General features: G+C 22.0%; 1 protein-coding gene across 1 annotated transcript in view; it reads left to right on the top strand.

Annotated features, from left to right (window-relative positions):
• The window catches only part of LOC134834244 (irregular chiasm C-roughest protein), a 170,726-nt gene that overhangs the window by 34,217 nt on the left and 113,613 nt on the right, over window positions 1-22,896 (top strand). Inside the window, exon 2 of the mRNA XM_063848831.1 lies at window positions 16,781-16,828. The gene's annotated coding sequence lies outside the window, so the exon portion shown is untranslated. The remainder of the gene's footprint in view (window positions 1-16,780; window positions 16,829-22,896) is intronic.

Here is a 22,896-nt window from a genome sequence, read left to right as displayed (position 1 = left end):
AATTTGTCTGCGATCTGACAATTTATTTATTATTATTATTTTAAAATATTTTTTTTTTATTTTACCTACACGCGAATTCATTAAAAATGTTAAGTAAATGTGTAAAGTGTTACTTTAAGGTAATTCGCAGTGTGTGCGCCTGAAACTTGTTTTTTTAGTGCTATTATTGATAATAAATTATAACATTAATAATATAATATAACTTTAACCGTATGTCAGAATTTTTATTATTATTTTTAAATTTGAAAAAAAAAATCGCAAAATTTTATAAAAAATTATTTCACGAAATTCAAATTTTTTGACATGTCTCACATTTTTATTATTATAATGCAATCAAATCGAGCAGTAGCTTAATATAAAATTCCAAAGATACGAGCGAAGGTAGTTCCGAATATTAATGTTTTGTATCGTCACAAAGAATTGAGGCGAGAACGTTATCGACATTATCGAAAGTCGCGCGCACAGTAGCATTTTTAACATTTTTACATGTGTTACGTGTTATATAAAGCCGTAAAAATATGTGAGAAAAAAAAAGTATATAAAATTCAACGATTTATGAATATAAAACCTTTAATAGTTTTTTTTTATTTCCATTCTTCGGGTTATAAAAATTCAATTCGAATATGAAATCCTATTATAGATAAGCGAACTTTTTTTTTCTTCTTCTGCTCCAAAAAATTATGGGAGTTGCAAGAATCTTGCTCTACATATATAATAAAAAATAAAAAAAAATATTTTACATCACCAACCAACAATTTTCGTCGCCGCACGAATAAAATATTTTTCTGTGATAATAAATCTTTAAAATATTCCCATTTTTTTTTCAATCTATTATTATATTGCGCCGAATGCTCATCGCACTCAATATTCATGATGATGAACTGATTGTAAAAAAAAAATACAAAAAAAAATCATTCCAGGGGCTCAACGCCCAACAAAAATCATCTTTATTCATATCACATGCCGCACGATTTTTACCACATAACGCAACTAACGTGCATTTGAATAATATTTTAATTTGTAAAAAAAAATGCAAAAAGCTTAAATGCAGCGCTAATGGGATTAATAGGGACCAATTCCATAAAATATGTAAAAAAAAATATATCCGTAATTTGTTGACGTTTTTTTTATTTATTTATTAATAAAAAAAAAATTTTTTTCGTCATTTGCAGTTTTTGTGTCATCGCACGTGATTTTTTACAAAAAAAAATAAAAATAAATAAATTTTTTAAAAAAATATTCGATAATTAATAAAAATAATAAAATAACATTGAAAACTTGAAAAAAAAAGATAAACTGTTGAATCAGCACAAATTTAATTATATTTTTTGCTGTTTGTCTCTCATGGCGACTGAAACAAGTGATAAGAATCCCAGTTCAGTTTGGATTCACAATAATATGATTTATTTAAATAAATATTTAAATAGTAATCCCAGGAAACTGTGCGATAATCAGATTTTGCTCGCTCTGTCTCTAAAAATTTATTTAAAAGTTCATTTCACGCAAAAAGGAGATTAAGCATTCTAACGCTTCGTATTCCAGCAGTACGTCACGGAGCAGAAGTAAAATGTTTATTTAAATGTATGTTTGTGTGTACAGAAAAATAATAATAACAATAATTGTGTTGTTGTTGTTTGTGAGTGAAATCTTGATAAAGTTATTTTAAAATAAAAACAAAAAAAAAAAACAAAAGGTAGAAAAGTGAACAATGGAATGAGAGATAGTGGTATCCCCTTTAGCATTTTAGCAGGAATTTAATCAGTAAAGTTATTATTTATTTGAAACTTCGAGTCGATAAAATCCTTCGAAGAAATTCAATACAAACCCCTTTAATTCCGAGAATCTTTGAAAATTCATCCCTTTTCAAATGCAGTGAATCATATAGCTAAAAATGGAAATTTTCAGAGTAATTTTCCAATCAAAATCTATTCATGTTACTAAAATTTGTTTTTTTTTCTTCTTTCTTTGCAGGTAAGCAATATCTATAAAGGAAAACTTGTTCAAACAACAATTAAGGTATATTGTAAGAAGAGGTAGTTAAGAAGAGATATTAACTTGAGCGTACAAACCACTTATTTTCGCACAAAAGACGAACGTTATCCTCGGTGAATGAAACAGTGTTCTCGATAAATTTTGTCGAAATCAATTTTGTCGAAGGAATATTCTGACAAAGTTTAGTCATAAAAGCAAACATTAGAGCGTCTTTATTGATATGACTGGAAAGAGTTTGTGTTTCGTAATGAAAATTTTTTAAAGAGTTTTTGGATTTTTTAACTAATTTTTTTTTATAATTAAAATTAAATTGAATTTTTTTAATATTTTTTTTTTTTTTTGAATTTAATTATTAAAAATATTTTTTAATATTTTTTTTTTAATTTGTAATTTTTTATTTAAAATTAAATATTTTTAATTTTAAAACTTTAAAGAAAAATATTAAATTTAATTTTATTTAAAATATCAATTTAATTAAATTACTAAAAAAATTAAGTTTTTATGAAAAAAAAAATGAAATTTTATTAAAAAATATTTTTTTTTACAAAATAAAAAAAATAAAAATTTGATGAAAAATATGAAATTTAAAAATTATATAAAAATTTGTTTTTTTTTTACTATGATTCACTAAAAAAATAATTTTTATGAAAAAAAAATGAAATTTTATTAAAAAATATTTTTTTTTACAAAATAAAAAAAATAAAAATTTGATTTTAAAAATTATATAAAAATTTGTTATTTTTTTCAAATAAAATAAAAAAATGAAATTTTTATAAAAGAAAAAATTATATTAAAAATTTTTTTTTACAAAATTTAAAAAAAATATGAAAATGTTGATACCAAAAATATGAAATTTAAAAATTATATAAAAATTTGTTTTTTTTTTTACTATGATTCACTGCATAAAAATATCAATTTAATTTAACAAAAAAAAAATAAATTTTTTTAAAAAAATATGAAATTTTATTAAAAAATATTTTGTTTATAAAATAAAAAAAATAAAAATTTGATGAAAAATATTTATTTATTTTTATGAAAGACAAATTTTAGTCTAAAAAATTGAGTATGAATATAAAAAAATTCAAAAAAAAAAAATTGAAAATAATCATAAAAACTTTAGTAAACGTAAAAATATATAAAATTGAATAAACATGTAATTATTTTTAAATTATAATTTTTTTTAATTTGAAAAAGAATTTTTTAACAAAAAAATTCAAGAAAATTCTAAAAAAAAATTAAAAAAATAATTTTAATTTAATTTTTTTTAATTAATTATTTCTATTTTAAATATTTTTAAAAATAATTAAATAAAAATTTCTAAAAAAAATAAAAAAAAAGTCTAAAAATTATATATTTTTTTAAATTTGAAAAAAAAAAAATCAAAAAATTCAAAAAATTTAAAAAAAAAATTTTTTTTAAATTATTTTAATTTAATTTTTTTAATTGATTAAAAATAATTAAATAAAAATTTCTAAAAAAAAATATAAAAAAGTCTAAAGAAAAAATTAAAAAAAATTTTTGGGATGACATTTTGAAAACCAAAAAAGACAAAATCATTCAATGACAAGACATAAAATTTTGCACATTCCAGCAAAAACATAACTTTACCAAAAAGACTAGACACTGTTCATTTATTTAAGAGAAGAACAACCTTGAAACAATCCTTCCATTTCTCCGAAAAAAAACATGCCATAAAACATCTATAAATGTGTGTCTGCTGTCTGTTCGCAATAAATAAATATATATAACTTTTATCGATCTCACAATCGAAATATTGTTCAAATTTATATTATTTATTCATTGACAATATAATGTTGCATGTCGTTGTGTGTGAATAGTCGCCACGAAAAATTACCGAAATATTTTGGTTGGTCTTTTTTTTCTCGTGCTCTATGAATGAACTCGTTTGATATAGGTCATCACGTTGTTGCTTGATACATGCAAGTACCACAAAATTTTTAAGCATTTAATCAATATACACACAAGCGCATACCTCGGGCATGTTCTTATTTCATTATATTATTAGCTTACTCGTCTGGGGTTGGTCTGTGCGGTACTTGCTTAGGTAATTCTTATTTATTTTTTTATTTATAAAAAAAATATACTTTTTTTTATAATCATGAAAAAAAAATTTCCTTCAACATATCCTCTCGGCTGCGGCATGATAGGTACCTCCTTGATGAAAGAAACGAAAAAAAAAATTGTGTAAGAATGAAAATGGAAATTATTTACACTCACTATGTATTTATAAATTATTTATAAACATTGTATGATTTAAACATTAATGGAATAAAATTCCTTTCTAACACGCACTTGTCTACAAAAAAAAAAAAAAATGAAAAAAACGTGTGTTGCCATATCAGAGTAACGGCAGGATAAATAATAATAATAAAAAATAATATTAATAACAACCTTAAAAAAATATATTGAAAGACAAATTTGTCCAATGAAGCAAAATATGTTCAAGTTACATTATTATTATTTATTTTGTAAATACAACAACAACAGCAAATTTGATTATTTTGTGTCTCTGCGTCTTTTCGTTATCGATAAAAGATTTATAAAAATTACAAAATAATAATGAAAATAATGAGAAACACAAACAACGAAACAAAATAACAACAAAAGCTATGTGAGAGACATACACCACAAACTTTCATGATCGAGTCAATCGATGGTTCATTATTATTTTGTTCTTTCTTCCGCTCGTTTCTTTTTTCCGTCATAAGTTTTTTTTTTTGTTTTGTTTATTCATGAGTTCACAAAATGTCGAAGAAAATTGTTGTTTCATGGCAAGAACTAATTTGATGATTAATAGAGGAAATTCATGATGTGTTATTGGTTAATTGCATAATAAATTTTGTGTGTAATTGAAGCAAGCATGTGAATTAAATTTTTGAATGGAGAATTGTCAGGCGTCTCCATTTTAATTTTTTTGCATTTTAAATTAAAAAAAATATATTTTTTGCAAAAATAAGAAAAATATATTTAAAAATGAATAAAAAAATAGAAAATGAATTTTATGAAATAAAAATTAAATTTGGATTTTTTTTCAAATTTTTAAAAAATACATTTAAATTTGACAAACTTGAATAAATTAATAAGAAAAATATTTTTAAAATTTAATAAAAAAATTAATTTTATTTATGATAAAATTAATTCATTAATTAAATTTAAGAAAATTAATTAGTTAATTAAATTTAAAAAATTATTTATTTAATATTTTTAACAAAATTTAAATGCTTTGAGCTTTTGTTTCAAGAAAAAAGGAAAGTTGAAATTTTTGGTAAACTGCTTTTAATTTTTTTTATTTAAATTTTTAAAAATTATTCAAAAATCAATATAAATCAACCTCAAAGCAAGGTGACCGATTTAATTGAAATTTTTATTCTTAAATTTTTATTTAAAAAAAAAAAATATCAAAAATTTTATATTTTTTTTTGCGAAATTAAATTTTGTGAATTTATTAGTTTTTTTTTTTTAATTTTAATTAACTAAGATTAATAATTTATTTGAAATACATTTATGAAAAAAAATAAACATATTGTAAATTTTTTTATTTAAATTTTTAAAAGTCAAGAAAAAATTTAAATTTTTTTTTATTTTTTTGCAAAATGAAATTTTGTGAATTTATTAATTTTTTGAAATTATATTTTTTTTTATTTAAATCAAAACCAAAAAATAATAATCGATTTAAAAAAAATTTCGAATAAAAAAATAAATATTGTTAATTTAATTTTTTATTTAAATATTCAATAATATTCTTTATTGGTTAAAAATTAAAAAAAAAAACAAAATTTTTCTAAAAAATTTAAAACACGTTCACAAACAAAAATTTCAAATTTTAATAAACTTTAAAATGAAAAATTTTCAAATTTTATGAAAATTTTCTTGTATTTCTTGTAAAATAAAATTAATTACAATTCATTAAAAAAATTATTTAATTTTTTTTTATTTTAAAATTTTATTTTGATGTCATTTTAGGTAATTATTTTTAATTTTATTGAAATTATTTTACTGAAATTATATTACTAAAAAAATATTTTTTTTTTAAATATTTTATTTTTTTTTATTCAATTAATTTTTTAATTAATTTAGTTAATTTAATTTAATTTAATTATTTAATTATAATAATTAATTTTTAATTAAAAAATTTTAATAAAATAAATATTATAATTTAATTAAAATATTTTTTAAATAAAAAATTATTTTTTTTTAAATTTAAATGCTTAAATCAAAAAAAAATCACTTTTAAAGCATTTTTCAGTTAAATTTCAAAATAAACTCCTTTAAATTTTCTGGATCGCTCGTGCATAAATCCTTCTAACAATTCTCGTGAAAATCTAATTCCGTGTCTTACTTCCTCTCGTGTGATACAAATTCCAACAAATAAAAAGTAGGATAAAAAATTATAATAAAAAAGATGAACATATGAATGAATGAATGGATTACGCTGATTTTTTATTATAAATTTTGTATCAATCTTCATAGGTACTACTCCACATGAAAAAAAGGGTAAAACGACAACGACAACAACAACAACAATAACATTGAGCCCGTGCACTAGAAAAAAAGCATACATTTGATATTTTATTATTCAGATTATATCGATTTTCATTTGAAAAAAAAAAAGTTTTCCTATTTCATGCCGGCTTCGTGCTTTTTTCCGTATATGTGTGTGTCGATAACGTCCCTAGCGCTATTTTTTCCATTCTCTCATGAATAACATTAAATTGAAGCATGAGACTGTAAGGCATGAATTGTGTATTTGTTTTGTTTTGTTATGTATCCACACGAAAAAAAATTTGTATAACATACATTTAATAATAAATAAAAAAAAATTGTATCTAAAGATATGAATAAAAAAAATCGCAATATGTTGTTCGGATAGGAAAAAAATAAAAATATTTAACAACAAAGGTATCTCTTTGAACCAATTATATACAAATAATTTTTTTTTTGTACTGATATCATGCCAGGTACGGACCAGCGATAGAAATTTCGATAGGAATGCAGACACAGTGAAATCTAAAAATTAATTGAAAATTTTGCGTTTTGGTAAAATATTTGTGTGACAACCATTTTTGTGCATTTCTGCATTCCAGCAAAGTCACTCGATTCACATTTTTGAACAATATTTGCCAAAAATAACATGCAGGGAGAGACACCGATATGCAGTTTTTGATATTGATTAAAGGTAACACACATACACACAAATTTTCCGTGAATGTCATATGATGACGACCGATATATTTGCACAAAATGCCAGACATGAACAATGCGTATCTATGCCGAAAATGCTTAAACAAAAGTGACCTATATCGGGAAATAATTCACGTTGCACGAAATGTGTTGGCCGGAAATGTGTGTCAACTTTTCAGGACGCGACGCGTTTTTTTTTTAGTTCGTGTGATGTGACAGGAGCGTTGACTCTCAAATGTGACGCAATGTGACACGAGGTTGTTCGCAGCTTGAACTTTGTGACACCTTGTTAAATGCAGTTGTGTCAAAAGAGCTGTTGGAGCATTTTTAATAAAAAAAAATATTCTTTAAAAAAATCCAGAATTTTTGTTGAAAAAAGTAAAATTTTATTGAAAAATATAAACAATTTTTGCACATTTCTATTTGGTGAAAAATTTATATTATAAGGATGCAAATATTTTCAATTTAAGTTTAAAAATTATTATTTTATTTTATTTTTTTTTTGTTGAAAATTGAATAAAAAAAAAATAATAATTTAACAAAAGATTTAAATATTTTATAAAAAAATTAAAATTTAATTAAAAAATTAATGAAAAAAAAAATTAATAAAAAAAATTAAAGTTTTATTAAAAAATTAATAAAAAAAATCAAATTTAATTAAAAAAAATGGTAGGAATTTTTCAAATTTAAAATTAAAAAAATTTAATTAAAAATAATAAAAATTTATTCAAAAAATTAAAATTTTTTTAAAGATTTTTGGCAATGATTTTTTTTAGTTTTTTAACGGAAAAAAAATTAAAATTTAGTAAAAAGATAAATATTTTTTAAAAAACTTAAAAAATTTTAATTTTATTTTTTTTATTTTACATTGAAAAAAAATAAAAATCGACAAAGTAAAATAAAAAAATAAAATTTTTAGTTAAAAAATTTCTATGGATTATTTTTTTTTTATTTTTTATTTAATAATTTTATTAAAAAATAATAAAAAATTTAAAACTTAATAAAAAAATTAAAAAAATAAATTCAAATTAAATTTTTTTTTTGTAGAAATTTTTTAAATTTTAATTTTTTAACTTAATTTCACAGAAAGTATACTTCTTAAAATTAAAATAAAAAATAAGATGGAAAAGTAAATTGAAGAAAAAAAAAATGGAAAAAAAACCTTCTTGTCGATTTGTGTTATTGTCATCTTCCGGGACTACACGCAATAGATTAAGGATTCTGAATAATTTATTTATCGATCAGGCGAACGAAAAAAAAATATCCCGCTGTGTTGTATTGCTCAACGCAAAATAATAACAAGCAACGAACGACCGGGCGAACCATAGATTATCCATCCATACAAACAAATACTCTGCAAAAAAAGGAGAAGAACCTTTTAAAAAAATTGTGTGGCACCATTTTTAAATTTATTACAAGTGTCATCCGCAGCTTCTTGTTACATGAACCAAAATAGAAGAAGATTCTAGTACGAATTTTATTGCTGTGTCGCTTAAAAATCTTTAACGAGCCCCCGCAAATTCATTTGAGCGTCATAACAATAACAAAGCTTTTACAAATATTTTTTTACACAAAGACTTGTAAAATGCAAAATCAGTGATGGAATTGTGTTTTTTGGGACTTATATAAAAAGGCCTCATTGGGCCTCAAAATAAATTCGTAAAAAATTTGAAGAGGCCTAAAGAGGCCTTTTTAGTTAATTTTAAGAGGCTTTTTTTTGAGTATTTTTAAAAACTTTTATTCAGTTTTTATTTTTTTTTTTTTGTTCGTTTTAGATTATTTAAATAAGATTTAAGGCTTTATGAGGCCCTTTTCAATATTTGATTCCTTAAATTATTTTTTTATAATTTTTTGCTTAGTTAATCCAAACTAAAGTAAAAATTTAATGTTTTAGAGGCCTTTTATCAAAAATTTTTTTTCGACAAAAATTTTTTTTAAGTATTTGTTACTTGGTTTAGACTAATTCAATCAACTGTAAGATCCAAAGAGGCCTTTTTCGTAAATTCGTAATTTTTTCTGCTCGGTTTGGATTAATATGATAAGATTTAAAGCTGAAAGAGGCCTAATGATTAAATTTTGGTTTTTCCAAATAAATTCATAAAATTTTTGGGTTGATTTGGACAAATTAATTTAAATTTAAGGCTTAGAGGCCTTTTTTAAAATTTTGATGCTTTTAATTAAATTCTTATTTTTTTAAATTAAAAATTAATTTAAAATTAATTAAATATGATTAAAAACCTAAAAAAAAGGCCTTTTATGAAAAATTAGGGCCTAAGTCTAAATCCGCTACTGAAAATAACGTTGAATAATATATGAATCGAAATGAAATGCGCACACAAGTCACTCATAGAGAATATATTTTAACATTACCTTAATTTATTTTAACGTGAAAGCCTTCAAGTCAAGTTAGTTGTTGCTATTATTCCATAGTTGAAAACTTTACTGCTGCTGCTGTCTGTAACGCGCGCGTTCATAAAACTAGAAAATCGCACAAAATACCAAACAAACACAAGTTTGTGTTTAATATTAATTTTAGACACCTACACAAATATTGTTATGGATGTTGTAAAATCGAGTGCACGGAAACTTTAAGGAACCACCTCCGAAAAGTTGTTCCTTTTGCTGATAAATAAATCGCTTGTAAACTGTATAGTAATGGCACAACGTAATGAAGGGTGTTTTTCAATCGTTTTCTTGCATGCCACGAAAGACGAAATGACTGACAGCTGCCAAAAATGGCACTTTTGTGTCTCTTTCCAAAAGTCTCTCTCTCTCTCTCGTCAAATAACGAAAAAAAATTTATTGTTCAAAAGTTCAACAAAGCTAAGGAAAGATAAGCACTCTCTGCTTTTTCTCTTGACTTACTAAACATTCATTACTACTACTCGAGATAATACAATTTCTAAATCCGTGTTCTTTCAATTAATTAAAAAACTTTGTGTCTTAAAATTTTGCCTCGCGCTGAAACACTGGCAGAAATCAAGGAAAGCAAAACACATGCATATAAGTCAAAAGTTGGTTTCTTTTTTGTTTTTTTTTTGTTGGTTTAGTTGGAGGGAAATAAGTTGCTGCTACTAGGAAAACGCACACACAAAGAGAGAGCACGAAAATATTATAGAGTAAAACTTTTATATTTCGTATAATTTTATGTATTCCTTCACTTTACACTTTTATGTTTTCCTTATTTTTTTTTAATGCATTTCAATTAATTTTCGCGGAAATTAGTTCGTTTTGATGTCTTTGGAGCTAAATAAAATTAACTTCTTAAGTAAAAAATTATATTTTTTTAAAATTTATTTATTTAAATTTATTTTTAAATTTAAAAAAAAAATATTAAAAAAACAATAAAAAAATGTTTTTTTTAATATTAAAAAATTGTTCAATCATATTGACTTAAAAAATTTAAAATTTAATTTTTTATAAAATTTTTTATAAAAATTTTAATTAAATTAAAATAAATTTCTACAATGATAATTTGAACTTATAAGAATATATAAATTTATTAAATTAAATTTTTAATTTAAATTAAATTTTATTTTACTTATTTATTTTACTTTATTTACTTATTAAAAAAAATGTTATGAAAAAATCTTAAAAGCTTTAATTTTTAAAAGATTTTTTTGATTTCTTGAACATTTTGAATACCTAATAAAGTTTCAAACAATTTTTTAAAATTATTTTTGTTTCATATTTAAATTAATGATTTAAAAATAAAATAAAAAAAAATAATTTAACTTTATATTATTTATATTATTTATTTATTTATTATTTTATATTATTTTTTATTTTTTTAAAATTAATTAAATTTTTTTAATCAAATAATTAATATAATAAATTAATTAATTTTATTTATTTACAAATTTACAAATTTGCTTTGTAATATAAATTAATTAAATAAAAAATAATTAATTAATTTTTTAAAAATTAATATCAAGTTAAATTTATTTATTTTTTATTTTTATAAATTATTTTAATTTAAAATATTAATAAATACCACAAAATATTTATAAATTTTGGTTTGTAAAATCCAACATGAAAAAAATGTAAAAATACATTTTAATAATAATTTTTACAATTTTTTATAAAAATTTTTATTTATAAAAATTATATTTTTTAAGGAACTTTTATTTTATTTTATTTTTTTTTTAATAATAAAAAAATGATAATTAATAAAAAAAAATTCAAAAAAACTTTTAATTTAAAATGAATATATTTAGAGAATAAAGAATTAATTTAAGTAACAATAAATATTTCGAAAAAACAAAAATTTATTTTTTATTTAATTATTTATTAATTTTTTTTTATTTCATTATTTTTTTTAATTAAATTAAATATTTTTTTATAATTTTTTTTAATTAAAAAAAAATCAAAATGCGCTCAAATAATTCGTTTCCCACGAACTTTTGGTACCTCTTTCGCAACTTATAAAAGAACATTTTTACCAAAGTCTCAACCCGAGGTACGTAAAAAAGTCGGAAAATTAAAATATATGTACAAAACATTAGCGGTTGTTGTTGTTTATATACATATTCACGTATCGTATACTATGTGAGACAGGATTTTATAAATAATATAATGATAATAATAAAACTTTGCAACACACACATTTTAAAAGGTAGTCGGTATAAAATGATGTCAGGCACAATGTTTAGTATCTTGCCTCCTTGTTTTAGTTTTTTTTGTGTGTGTTCAAAACTTTCTTTCGTTAAAAAAAGTACACAAGAAAAAAATAAAGGATACCTTATTACTTATTTTTCGTGTGTACCGCTTGCACGTAGTTAGTTGGGGGAACGGCAGTGCGGTTCTGTGGCGATGGTAGGAACATGCACCACAGATTAGTTTTGATATTGTAGACATTATAAAATAAAACATCTTTTTTGTTGTTGTTGTTGTTTTCCTTGCCTTGTTGATGTTTGCTTCTTCGTTTTTTTTTCATTTTTATTATTCCGTCAGATAAGAGATTCTCTGGGAAAATGTGAAAAGTTTTACCTAAAAACAACATAAACAACAAAAGTGTACTAGATCAATTACAAAGTTATGTCTGGATGATGCTAATCCTCAAAAAACGGCAGGATATAGGTTCGGATTTGCGCGGTTTTATGTGAATTCGGCACGTACCGCGATATTTGTGGAAGTGACGTCGTCGTCGAGTGGATGGAATACATGAAAAGCTCGTTTGGATTAAAACGAGCGGCATTTAAAATAGAAATTAAGCAATGAGTGCGCGCGGTGACGCAGGCATCGAGGGAATAAACTTTAAAATGTGAATTTAACTACCTTTTGTTTGGCCTACTGTGCGTGCTCATTACACCCCTCTTGCGAAAAGGGGGAGATTGAAACTTCTTTTGCAATCTAATCAAGACAAGTAACATTAAATTCATTTATAATCTTCATTTCCTTTTTATCAAAAGTACGCAAAGTTTTCGCAAAATAAATTTTTATATACAGCTTGGCAGGGATGTCTCTAAAGAAAATTTCAAGATTTAAATTCGAATGCAGTTAATTGAAGAAAAATTGTTTTTACACAAATTACATAAATTTTCATTAAAAACGTCTTAAATTTTTATTTAATTTTAAATAAAAAAAAAATAAAAATAAAATTTTAAATTATTTTAGTTTGCAGAAAAATTTATTTTAAATAAAATAAATATTTTTTTAAAATTATTTTAAATTATTGCTTTAAAAATTATTTTATTTGAAAAAATAAATAAACAAAAAATAATAATTTAAAAATTTAAAAAAAAAATATTTTTTTATATTTTATTTTAAACAGAATAATAATTTAAAACAATAAAAAAATAATTAATATTTCGTCAAAATTAAATAAAATTTAAATAAAATTTTTTTTTAATTAATTTTTTTTTTTCATTAAAAAAAATTATTTTAATTATTCAAAAAATATTTCAGCAGAAAAATTATTTAATTTGAATTTTAAAAAAATTAATTATTTTATTTTTTTTTATTTTTTTCATTGTATTTATATTGTAATTAATAAAATGTAAAAAAATTAAAAAATTTAATTAATTAATTAAAAATAAAAAATTAGAAAAAAAAAATAAAATACCTTAACATTAGCCTTAAATTCTAAAATAAAAAAAAAATATTTAATATTTTTATTATTTAAATATTTTTAATAAAAAAATTAAAAAAAAAAATATTTAAAAAGAAATATTTAAATAAATTTTTGCTACAAAAATTCAATTTTTGTAAAATTTTTCCCAAGTTTTTCTTACATCTCTGAATTTTTGTAATATATTTCAAAATAAAAAAAAAACTGAAATAATATTAATATCAGCAGTAATATTGTAAACTCATAAGATTGTTGCTCACGTCTAACGTAAAACAATGATGAAAAACACTCGAAAGTAAAATATGAGGAAAAACTAAACAAAAGGCGAAAAAAATAAAAGTTTGTAGGTGTATGAAACTTTTCATCAAATTTCGATAGATGTGAAAATTTTTCATACACAACACACTCACTTGAATTAATGAAACAAAGGAGATTGAGGAGTTTAACTTCTTTGACATTATACACTTTGTTTTATTATTGTCTTGACATAAACACGAGAAACACAACGTAAAAACGTCAAAATTAGCAGTCTCACGCAATATTCGTTCGTTGCTTAGCTTTTTTCTCCCACACTCTCTCGGTAAGGCGCATTAAAAACTTTTCCTTTTTAATTGGAATTGAAATTTAATACACGGGCGCGCACTCGACATATCTACACGCGCGCGTCATCCCAACCGGAGATTTATGACTTTAATTTTTACGCGTTTTTTGAGGTGTTTTTACTCACCGGATAAAATACTTAATACCAAACATACCGTTGGAATTTCCTGTTCGCTCTTTCATGTTTCACGAATCAATAAATTTTTTGTGCATTGCACTTTTGCTGCAAAAGTTTCTGCATGCAAAACGGGGAAAATTGGTTGCGTTAATGTCCTGATGGCGCATCAATTTTCAATGAATATTAAATTACCGTGTACGTTTATTGATTTGACTCCTGCTGCTCAAATGCGATGGAATATTCTTTTCTTTTTCAATTACCTTTAAAAAATTGAACTTCAAAGGAGAAAAATGAAAATTTTGCCGCTAGATGGCGCTTTAAAATTAAATTCATTTATTGAAAGGCCTTAAAAAGAAATTTTTTTGTAATTGAAAGATAATTTTAAGCTTAAATTAAAATTTTTAGCCTGATGAAACTCAAAAAATTGCCTCCTAAGCTTTGAGGAGTACAAAATTGTGAAAAATTAAGAGAAAAATGAAAATTTTGCCGCTAGATGACGCTTTAAAATTGAATTTATTGATTGAAAGTCATTTAAAAGATAATTTTAAGCTTAAATTAAAATTTTTAGTCTGATAAAACTTAAAAATTGTCTCTGAGGAGTACAAAATTGTTGAATGAGGAGTAAGGAATTGTGAAAAAAGGTACGAAAAATATAAGAAAAATTATTTTGATTAAAAAATATTTGAATTAAATGGATTTAAGTGAAATAAAGTGAGAAATAGGTAATTGTGAAGCAATATCCAGACTATGAGGAGTACAAAAATGTAAAATACCTCTAAATTGATAAATCAAAACACTCAAGTTATGTCAAAACATTGAAGAAACCCAAAATTTTTGGCAAGAATTCCAAATCTGTTCAGACAAAAATCCAAACAATCTATTAAACTACTTAAAGTGTTTGACGACATTTACCTTGGTCGGTGCACACCATTAAGTCAGCCAGCTGTGGAACAAACGTCCGATAAGACATTCATGAGAAATCATTAAAATTCAAGTCATAACAAGCAACTCGAGAGCAAGAAAAGACGATTTTGTTTTTTTCGTCTTCTTTGTTATCTGTTCCTCTCTGTTTGATGATGAGGATTGGATACCATCTTCTCCTATCTCTTTTTCATTTAGACAAAAAAAATTGCTAGGACGTCACGCTTTTTCTCACAGAGGAAGATGGAAAGTCTTCGGGCACTCTAGCTGCCTTTGAGACTCAATAGTAATATTTTTCTGTAGTTTTTCTCTTCATTTTTTCTCCTCAGCAAAAAAAAATCAAAATTCCGTGAAAATGATACCGAGAATAGACAAAAAGATAAAAAAGGAGAAGCAGCAAAAATTTTCAATTTAAAAGTCTAATAAATGCCAATTGACTTTTCTTCGTTGATTATTTATACAACAATCCCGTGTGTTGAAGCAGAAAAGAGAAGAAGAAGAAAGAAATGAGAGATAAAAAAATACGAAGTTGTGTACTATTAAAATAATTAAATTTGATTATTTCACACTTTTTCTTTCTCTGTGTGCGCGCAATTAATGTTATGCTAACTATGAGAAAATTTTACACCAAATAAAGTTTTTGATCGCTACCTACGTTGCTTGCTTTCGCCTCTGCACCACAAACGTCATCATTTTCCCGCCTTCTGATGAAATTTATTTTTAAACTGCATTTCAATGAATTAAGAGAAAAGCGATTATATGGTCGAGAAATAAAAATAGAGGGAAATTCAGGTGAAAAATGTGAAAAACTCGAGAAAATTTTTTTACATGCAAAATATTTGAAAATTTTTTAAAATTCTTAAATATTAGAATTTTATTAAATTAATTATTTTTTTTTAAATTAATTATTAATTTAATTAATTTTTATTAAATTTAATTATTTAATTTAGTTTTAAATTAAATTAAATTAAAATTAAATTAAAAATAAATAAAAATTAAATTAAAAATAAATTAAAATTAAATAAAAATTAAATTAAAATTAAATTAAAATTAAATTAAAAAAATTAAAAATTAAAAAAATTAAATTAAAATTAAATTAAAAATTAATAAAAATTAAATTAAAATTAAATTTAATTAAAATTAAATTAAATTTAATTAAAGTTGAATTTAAATAAAATTTAAATTAAATTAAATTGAAATTAAATAAAAATTAAATTAAAATTAAAATTAAATTAAAATTTAAAAAAAAATTAATTAAATTAAAATTAAATTAAAATTAAATTAAAATTAAATTAAAATTAAATTAAAATTAAATTAAAATTAAATTAAAATTAAATTAAAATTAAATTAAAATTAAATTAAAATTAAATTAAAATTTAATTAAAATTAAATAAAAATTAAATAAAAATTAAAATTAAATTAAAATTAAATTTAAATTAATTTTAAATTAAATTAAAAAAAATAATAAAAAAGATAAGTTCATAAAGCAAAAAAAAAAATAAAAAATAATTAATCCCTTTAAAAAAGTCGAGGAAAACTTTTAAAAAATCCGTACGAGCTCAAATAAAATTTTACGAATTTATTAAAATTTTATAAAACGAAAATTATATAGTATCAAAACGAAAAAAAAAATTAAAACGAAAAATTCTAGGAAAATTCATTAAAATTTAAAAAATTTCCACAAAATTTCCTAAATTAAAATACAATTTAATGCTCGCTTTCAGTCAACTTTTTTCGTTTTTTTTTTTAATAATCAACTAATGGTTTGAAAGTAGTTAGGTAATGAATAAATTAGTGAGTTAGGCTTGTTAGCGCAGAAAAAAATTACGTAAATTCTTAATGGATTATTTATTTTAGTTTTTTTTTCTCATTTGCAGGATACGGAAGAGGTTGGAGCAAAAAAAGGTACAATTAGGAAATAAACGGTAAGTAATTAATTTTTAATGATATTTAAACAAGAAGAATATTGAACTGGATACTCGAATGGGCGTGAATCTTCTATTGAATGAAATTCTTCTTCTTTTTTTAAAAAATTTCAACAAAAATCATAATAAGCATGTCGGAACGATGATAAATTGCGACACACATGCAAACATCATAATAATAATGATGATGATGGGTCAAAATAAAAATAACAAAAAAAGCCACTCAAAAGATTGTGGCTTGCTGTGAGTTGGTTGTCAAAATACTCGAAAAGCGAAAAAGTTTAACGGAGTCGCTTGTCAGTCATCATCGCCAGGTATGTTGTTGTTATGGTTAGGCAGTCAACAAATAGTCAAGCCATGAATAGGTATCATTATTACCGATTTTTTGTGTTTTTTTTTCTCTCTCTCCATCTCGCTATTGTTACGTTATGACTCTATTGAATGTGTTTGATCTTTCTTCATGGTTCATGATCTTTGAATTGATTCAGCAGCACAAACAGCGGCAGTTAACAGCGTATTAAATCGATTCTTCGTCGGAATTCCGACACGAGAAAATAAAAAAAAAACTTTAATAATAACATTTGGATTGTTTTTCTACCACACACGCAATTTCGCCTTCTCTCTACCTTTGTTCGAATTTCCCTCTTGAAAAAATATCATTTTCCTCTTACGTTTCAATCCTCTTGTGTTTGTCTGCGTCGGTTTGTTTGTGCCTACACACTCACACATGCGATTTTGCTCCGGAGTAATTTTTCAATTTATTTGTAAATCAGAGTTCAAATATTTATAATCGTCGTATTTATCTCGTCGACATCCACATGTACGCTCACTCTCGAATTAAATACTTATGTTTCGCATCATATCAAATAAAGTATCATCATCGTCGTTTGTCAAGGCAAACAAATCTATATATCTGTAGGATTTTATCCGTTTATGAATTTCTCTTTTTCTATAGCTTTTGAGTGGTTAATTTAATGGAAATTTCGAGTCTCGAGTGAAAATTTTATCATATTTCTCTCTAAAAAATATGGATTTTTGTAATATTTGGCAACCCTGCAATTAAAAAATTTTAATTTTTTTTAAAGATTTTGATAAGTTTTTGATTTTTTCTGTCACTTTTTATATAGAAAAAAAATTATTGAATAAATTTTGACGAAAAATATTGTTTTGATATTTTTTGGCAACCCTGATAAGCAAATTTTTAAAAAAAAATTTATTCGGGTAATTTAAAGAAAAAAAGTTTTTTTTAAAAAATTTTTTTTTTAAATTTTGTTTAATTTTATTTTGGCAACCCTGACAGGCGATTTTTTGTAAAATTTTTAATTTTTTTTTATTTCATTTGATTTCTTTTTGTAAAATTTTTACTTTCAATATTTTTTTTTTTTTTGAAAAAATTTTTGTTTTTAAAAAAAATATTTTTAAAAATTTTTATTAAATTTTTGGCAACACTGTAATGGTAATTTTTAAATTTTTTTAGTAATATTCGTTCTTGAATAATTTTTTAAAATTTTATTCAGGTGAAAAATGTTCTTTTTTTTTAAAAAAAAAATATCAATACTTTTTTTGGCAACCCTGTAGAAAAATTTCGATTTTTTTTTATAATCTTTGGAAATTAATTTAATCAAAAAGTCCCAAAACATGTTTTTCAGAGTGAAAATAAGTTTCTCGCCAAATGTATTTAAAATTCATAATAATTTTTTAATTTTTTGGCAACCCTGTAACTCAAAAAATTTTGTTTTAAAATTTCTTAAATGGCAAAATTTCCCGAAAAAAATTCTTTAACACCAATATCTCTCATTTTTTTTTATTTGTATCCTCAAACGGAGCTCACACACTTGCGTCGAGTTGAATAAAAAAAATAATAACAACGCCAACAAAACAAACGAAGAAATGAATGAAAGGCACAGAAAAAAAAATCATTACACATGATTTTCTTATATCCTCAGGGAAATTTTCTGAATATAAGAAATTATTCAGAGACTCAGACAGCACAAACACGCCTACAAATTCGCTCGAAAAGTAAAGTCGAAACGCGATTTCTATAAATAATGCGATTGTAGCGTTTACACAGCGAGGTTGGCACACAAAGAAAAGTTAATCTCTTTAATTTCGATTCATAACGTGCTCTTTCAAAACATCCTGAACAAATGAAATGTTCTAGAAGCACTTGAATAAGTCACACAATAAATAAGAAGCAATTAAATTTTATCGAGGATTTTCAAGTCCTTGGAAACCTTTGAGAAGATTTGAACAAAAAAAAGTTTTTATTTTGCCATTGAAAGAAAATTTACAATTATTGCAATGAATAAGTTGTTATTGTTGTTAACAGAGCAATCCAGACGCCACTTACGCAAATTGCACTTAATAATATTTATACTACATATTTCATCGCATCATTCTAAAATCATTTGAAAAAAAAAACAAACAATCCCAACATTTTCCGTTTCGCTCTAAAAAAATTACAAATTAAATGTGCACAAAAGCGTAATATGGAATAACTGGAAAAGCTTTTTGTAAAACTATGGTATCTGCTAAAGTTGTTACAAAATGAAAAAAAAGTTCAACAGCAATGATTGTTGGCTTAGAGTTGAAAAAAACTACAACAAAGGAATAATAATATCAATTTGTATGGAATAAATAAAATCAAAACCACTCTAAAAGTACAGATATCAAGAGAGAAAAAAAAATAGTTTGTTTTATGAAATGCATTTTTCATTATTTTATGTCATTTTATATGAAAAATTGATAAAAAAAAACTATTGTTTTAGAGTTGAAATGAAAGTTCAAAGTTATCCACGTTAATTAAAAAAAAATCAATCAGTTTTTTTTTAATTTTTAAACTAAAATAATTTTTTAAATTTATTTATTTTTTTTATTTTAATTTAATTAAAAATTATTAAATAATTTTTTAAAAAAATATTTTGAATGCATTTCAATTTTTTTTAGTTATTCGAATTTCTCATAAGTATTTATATTTTATGAGAATTTTTTTAAATTGAATTATAAAATAAATCAAATAAAAAAAAATAAGTTTATAAATTTAATTTAATTTAATTAATTTATTTAATTAATTAATAAAATAATTTTTTAAAGTGTTTTAAACTTTATTTATTGATTTTTACTAAAAATAGATTTCTGCTCGGATTTTCACTTTAAAAATTTTAAATAAATAAAATAAAATATATTCTTCTAAATAAAAAATAAATTAATTAGTTAATTAATATAATGATATAAATTGAACTTTAAATTTCTTATTTATTAATTAAATAAAATAAAATAAAATTATTTTTTTCAATATTTTAATCGCAAAATAAATAAAATAAAAATTATTCTTTTAAATAAAAAAAATTAATTAATTAATTAATGATAAAAATTGAACTTTAAATTATTTATTTATTAATTAAATTAAAATAAATTAAATTTAATTTTTAATATTTTAATCGCATTTTTATAATTATTAATACCTACTTTTTTAAATTTATTTTTTTACTTTAATTTAATTAAAAATTATTAAATAAATAATTAATAAACCTTAATTTATTTTTAATATTTTTTGAAAATCTTTTTTTAAAAAGATTTTTTTTTTAAATTTTTTTACTAATTTAAATAAATAAAATTTATGCATAAAAATTAAATTTTAATTTCAATAGAATATATTTTTATTTTTAAAAAATCATTTAAATTCACTCAAATACCTCGAGTACTCGAAAAAAATAAATTATTCAGGATTTACTTCTTTTTTTTCATTCAACAAAAAAAAAACACAAAAAGATACAATCAAAAGGCTTGCCTGAGCAGCAATTTTCGTACGGAAGTGATATCATGTTTTACTTTAATGACTCACAATCTACAGTTACAATCAAATTAATCAATATCTTGAATGACTAATCAGATTTTTTTGTGAGCCAACTACTACTGTACTACTTGTCTTTTGATGAGGGGACAATATTGTAAATAATAAGTTTTTTTTTCTTTAAGCCAACAACAATGATATCCAATCAACCCAAAAATAAAATACAAAAATAATTAAAAAAATTTTAACAAACATTTTTTTTTTTGCTTGTCATTTGCTCATTATCTAGCTGTTGTCATATTACAAAATAACATTATTATTTTAATTTTTTTTTTTCAATTTTAATTAACAAAACCAAGAAATACAAAAAAGAAACGTAAAACAGGATTCTCTAAGCCCGCGTAAATTTAATTAACGTAACAAATAACAGGAAATCTGAGTTATTTAGCGTCGTTTGCGTAACAAAAAAAAACAATTTCTCTTGTATGGAATGGGAGACGACGACAAGGATGATAATGGAAATTATATCAACCTTAATGATCTCCGAATCTGTACGTTGCGCGTAGTCAGGTGATGCGATTATTAATATTTACTCTGCATTTGACAGGATTCCGCAAGTCAACATTGATTTTTTTGTAACATTTTTCGAGGTTTTAATTTTAATTCTCTTTTCATGTATAACGAGCATTAAAAGAGTGTTTATGATCTGCTAAACAATAATAATAAAATGGCAAAACAAGATAAGAAAAAAAAAGTTCTTCGCCAAAAAATTTTTTTTGTGATCTCATCTCGTTTCATCTTCGTTTTTAATTTTCTTGATATTCTAATTATACGCAGCCCAGAAATTTTAAACAAGTTAATTGATGGATAGGATAACAAAACAACAAAAAGATTCTTCTAGCGCGTCTTAATTATTCGCTTTGGCAAATTAAATATTTTTTTCGAAGCTTTTTGTTTGTCTCGAATTTTATTTATTATTATTAGAATGTCAAGTTCGGCGACATGACAGAATTTCGGGGAAAATATCTTTATCTCCTCATCATGATTATTATATTTTATAAATCTATCAGTCATGTCCCGGCATCCATCGTCTAGTTGCCTGCCACCGCAAGGCATTTTTTTTTCGAATAACGACGACAACAACATTAATTTAAAAAGGTCATAAATGGAAGGAGACCGATTAAAATAATGAAAAATAAAAAAAAAAAAATACATACCCAAGCAATGTTTATAAAATAAAGTATCGCAATAATAATATTAAATTGTGATCAATTTATGATTAGAGTGGATTAGGAGATAAGGATCTTGTTCGTTATTCGTAGCTCGAAAATGTTTGATGACCCGAACTTTGATTAATTTGGTACTAAAATGTTTTGTAAATAAAATGTTAATGAAAGAGGCAAAATTTTTTGATGATTGTGCAATTTATTTAGTCCTCCTACCAACCTCCCTCCCATTAAAATTTATTCATTATCTTAAAACTCTCATCGTTGTCCGGCAACATTACAATTCAAATGAGTCCAAATTAACTCCGTTTTGAATATAAATTGTGGCGATTATTCTACTTGAGAAACAAGAAAGAAAGGGCAGTTTCTAAGACAAATTTTGTAAAGGGAAGCAGTGACGGCGTTGTTATATTTTTTAAAAAGGAATTTTTTTTATTAAATTTATTTTTTTTAATTAAAAATTATTTTTATTAGTTTTGAATTAATTTTTTAAATTTATTTTTAAAATTATTAATTTAATGTTAAATAAATTAATTTAAAACTTAATTTAATTTAATTAAATTAAATATAAAAAAAATTATTTATTTTATATAACTTTTTTTTAAATTAAATTAAATTTTAAATTATTGATAAATAAAAATTTAATTAATTTTATTAAAAATTAATAAAAAATAAATAAAATTAATTCAAAATAATTTTAATTAAAATCAATAATTTAATTAATAATTTAAATTATTTTGATTTTTTTAAATTTTTAATTGATTTTTAATAAAATTAATTTAATTTTCATTTATTAATAATTTAAAATTTAATTTAATTAAAAAAATAATTATTTTTTTAACATAAAATATTTTTTTATATTTAATTTTAATTTTTTGTTCGAATAAAGATGAAAATGATTAAAATTGAATAAAAAAATTAATTATTTAATTTAATTTAATTTTTTTTTAATTTAAAATTTAAATAAATTTATTTTTATTTAGTTTAAATTCAATTTTTAATTAATAATATTTTAATGAAAATTAAATTAATAAATTCAAAAACAAATT

This window comes from Culicoides brevitarsis, chromosome 3 (assembly GCF_036172545.1).
Source record: "Culicoides brevitarsis isolate CSIRO-B50_1 chromosome 3, AGI_CSIRO_Cbre_v1, whole genome shotgun sequence".
In the NCBI taxonomy this organism is placed as follows: domain Eukaryota; kingdom Metazoa; phylum Arthropoda; class Insecta; order Diptera; family Ceratopogonidae; genus Culicoides; species Culicoides brevitarsis.
The sequence above is the reverse complement of the archived record's forward strand: the minus strand, read 5'-3'. Positions and strand labels throughout refer to the sequence as shown.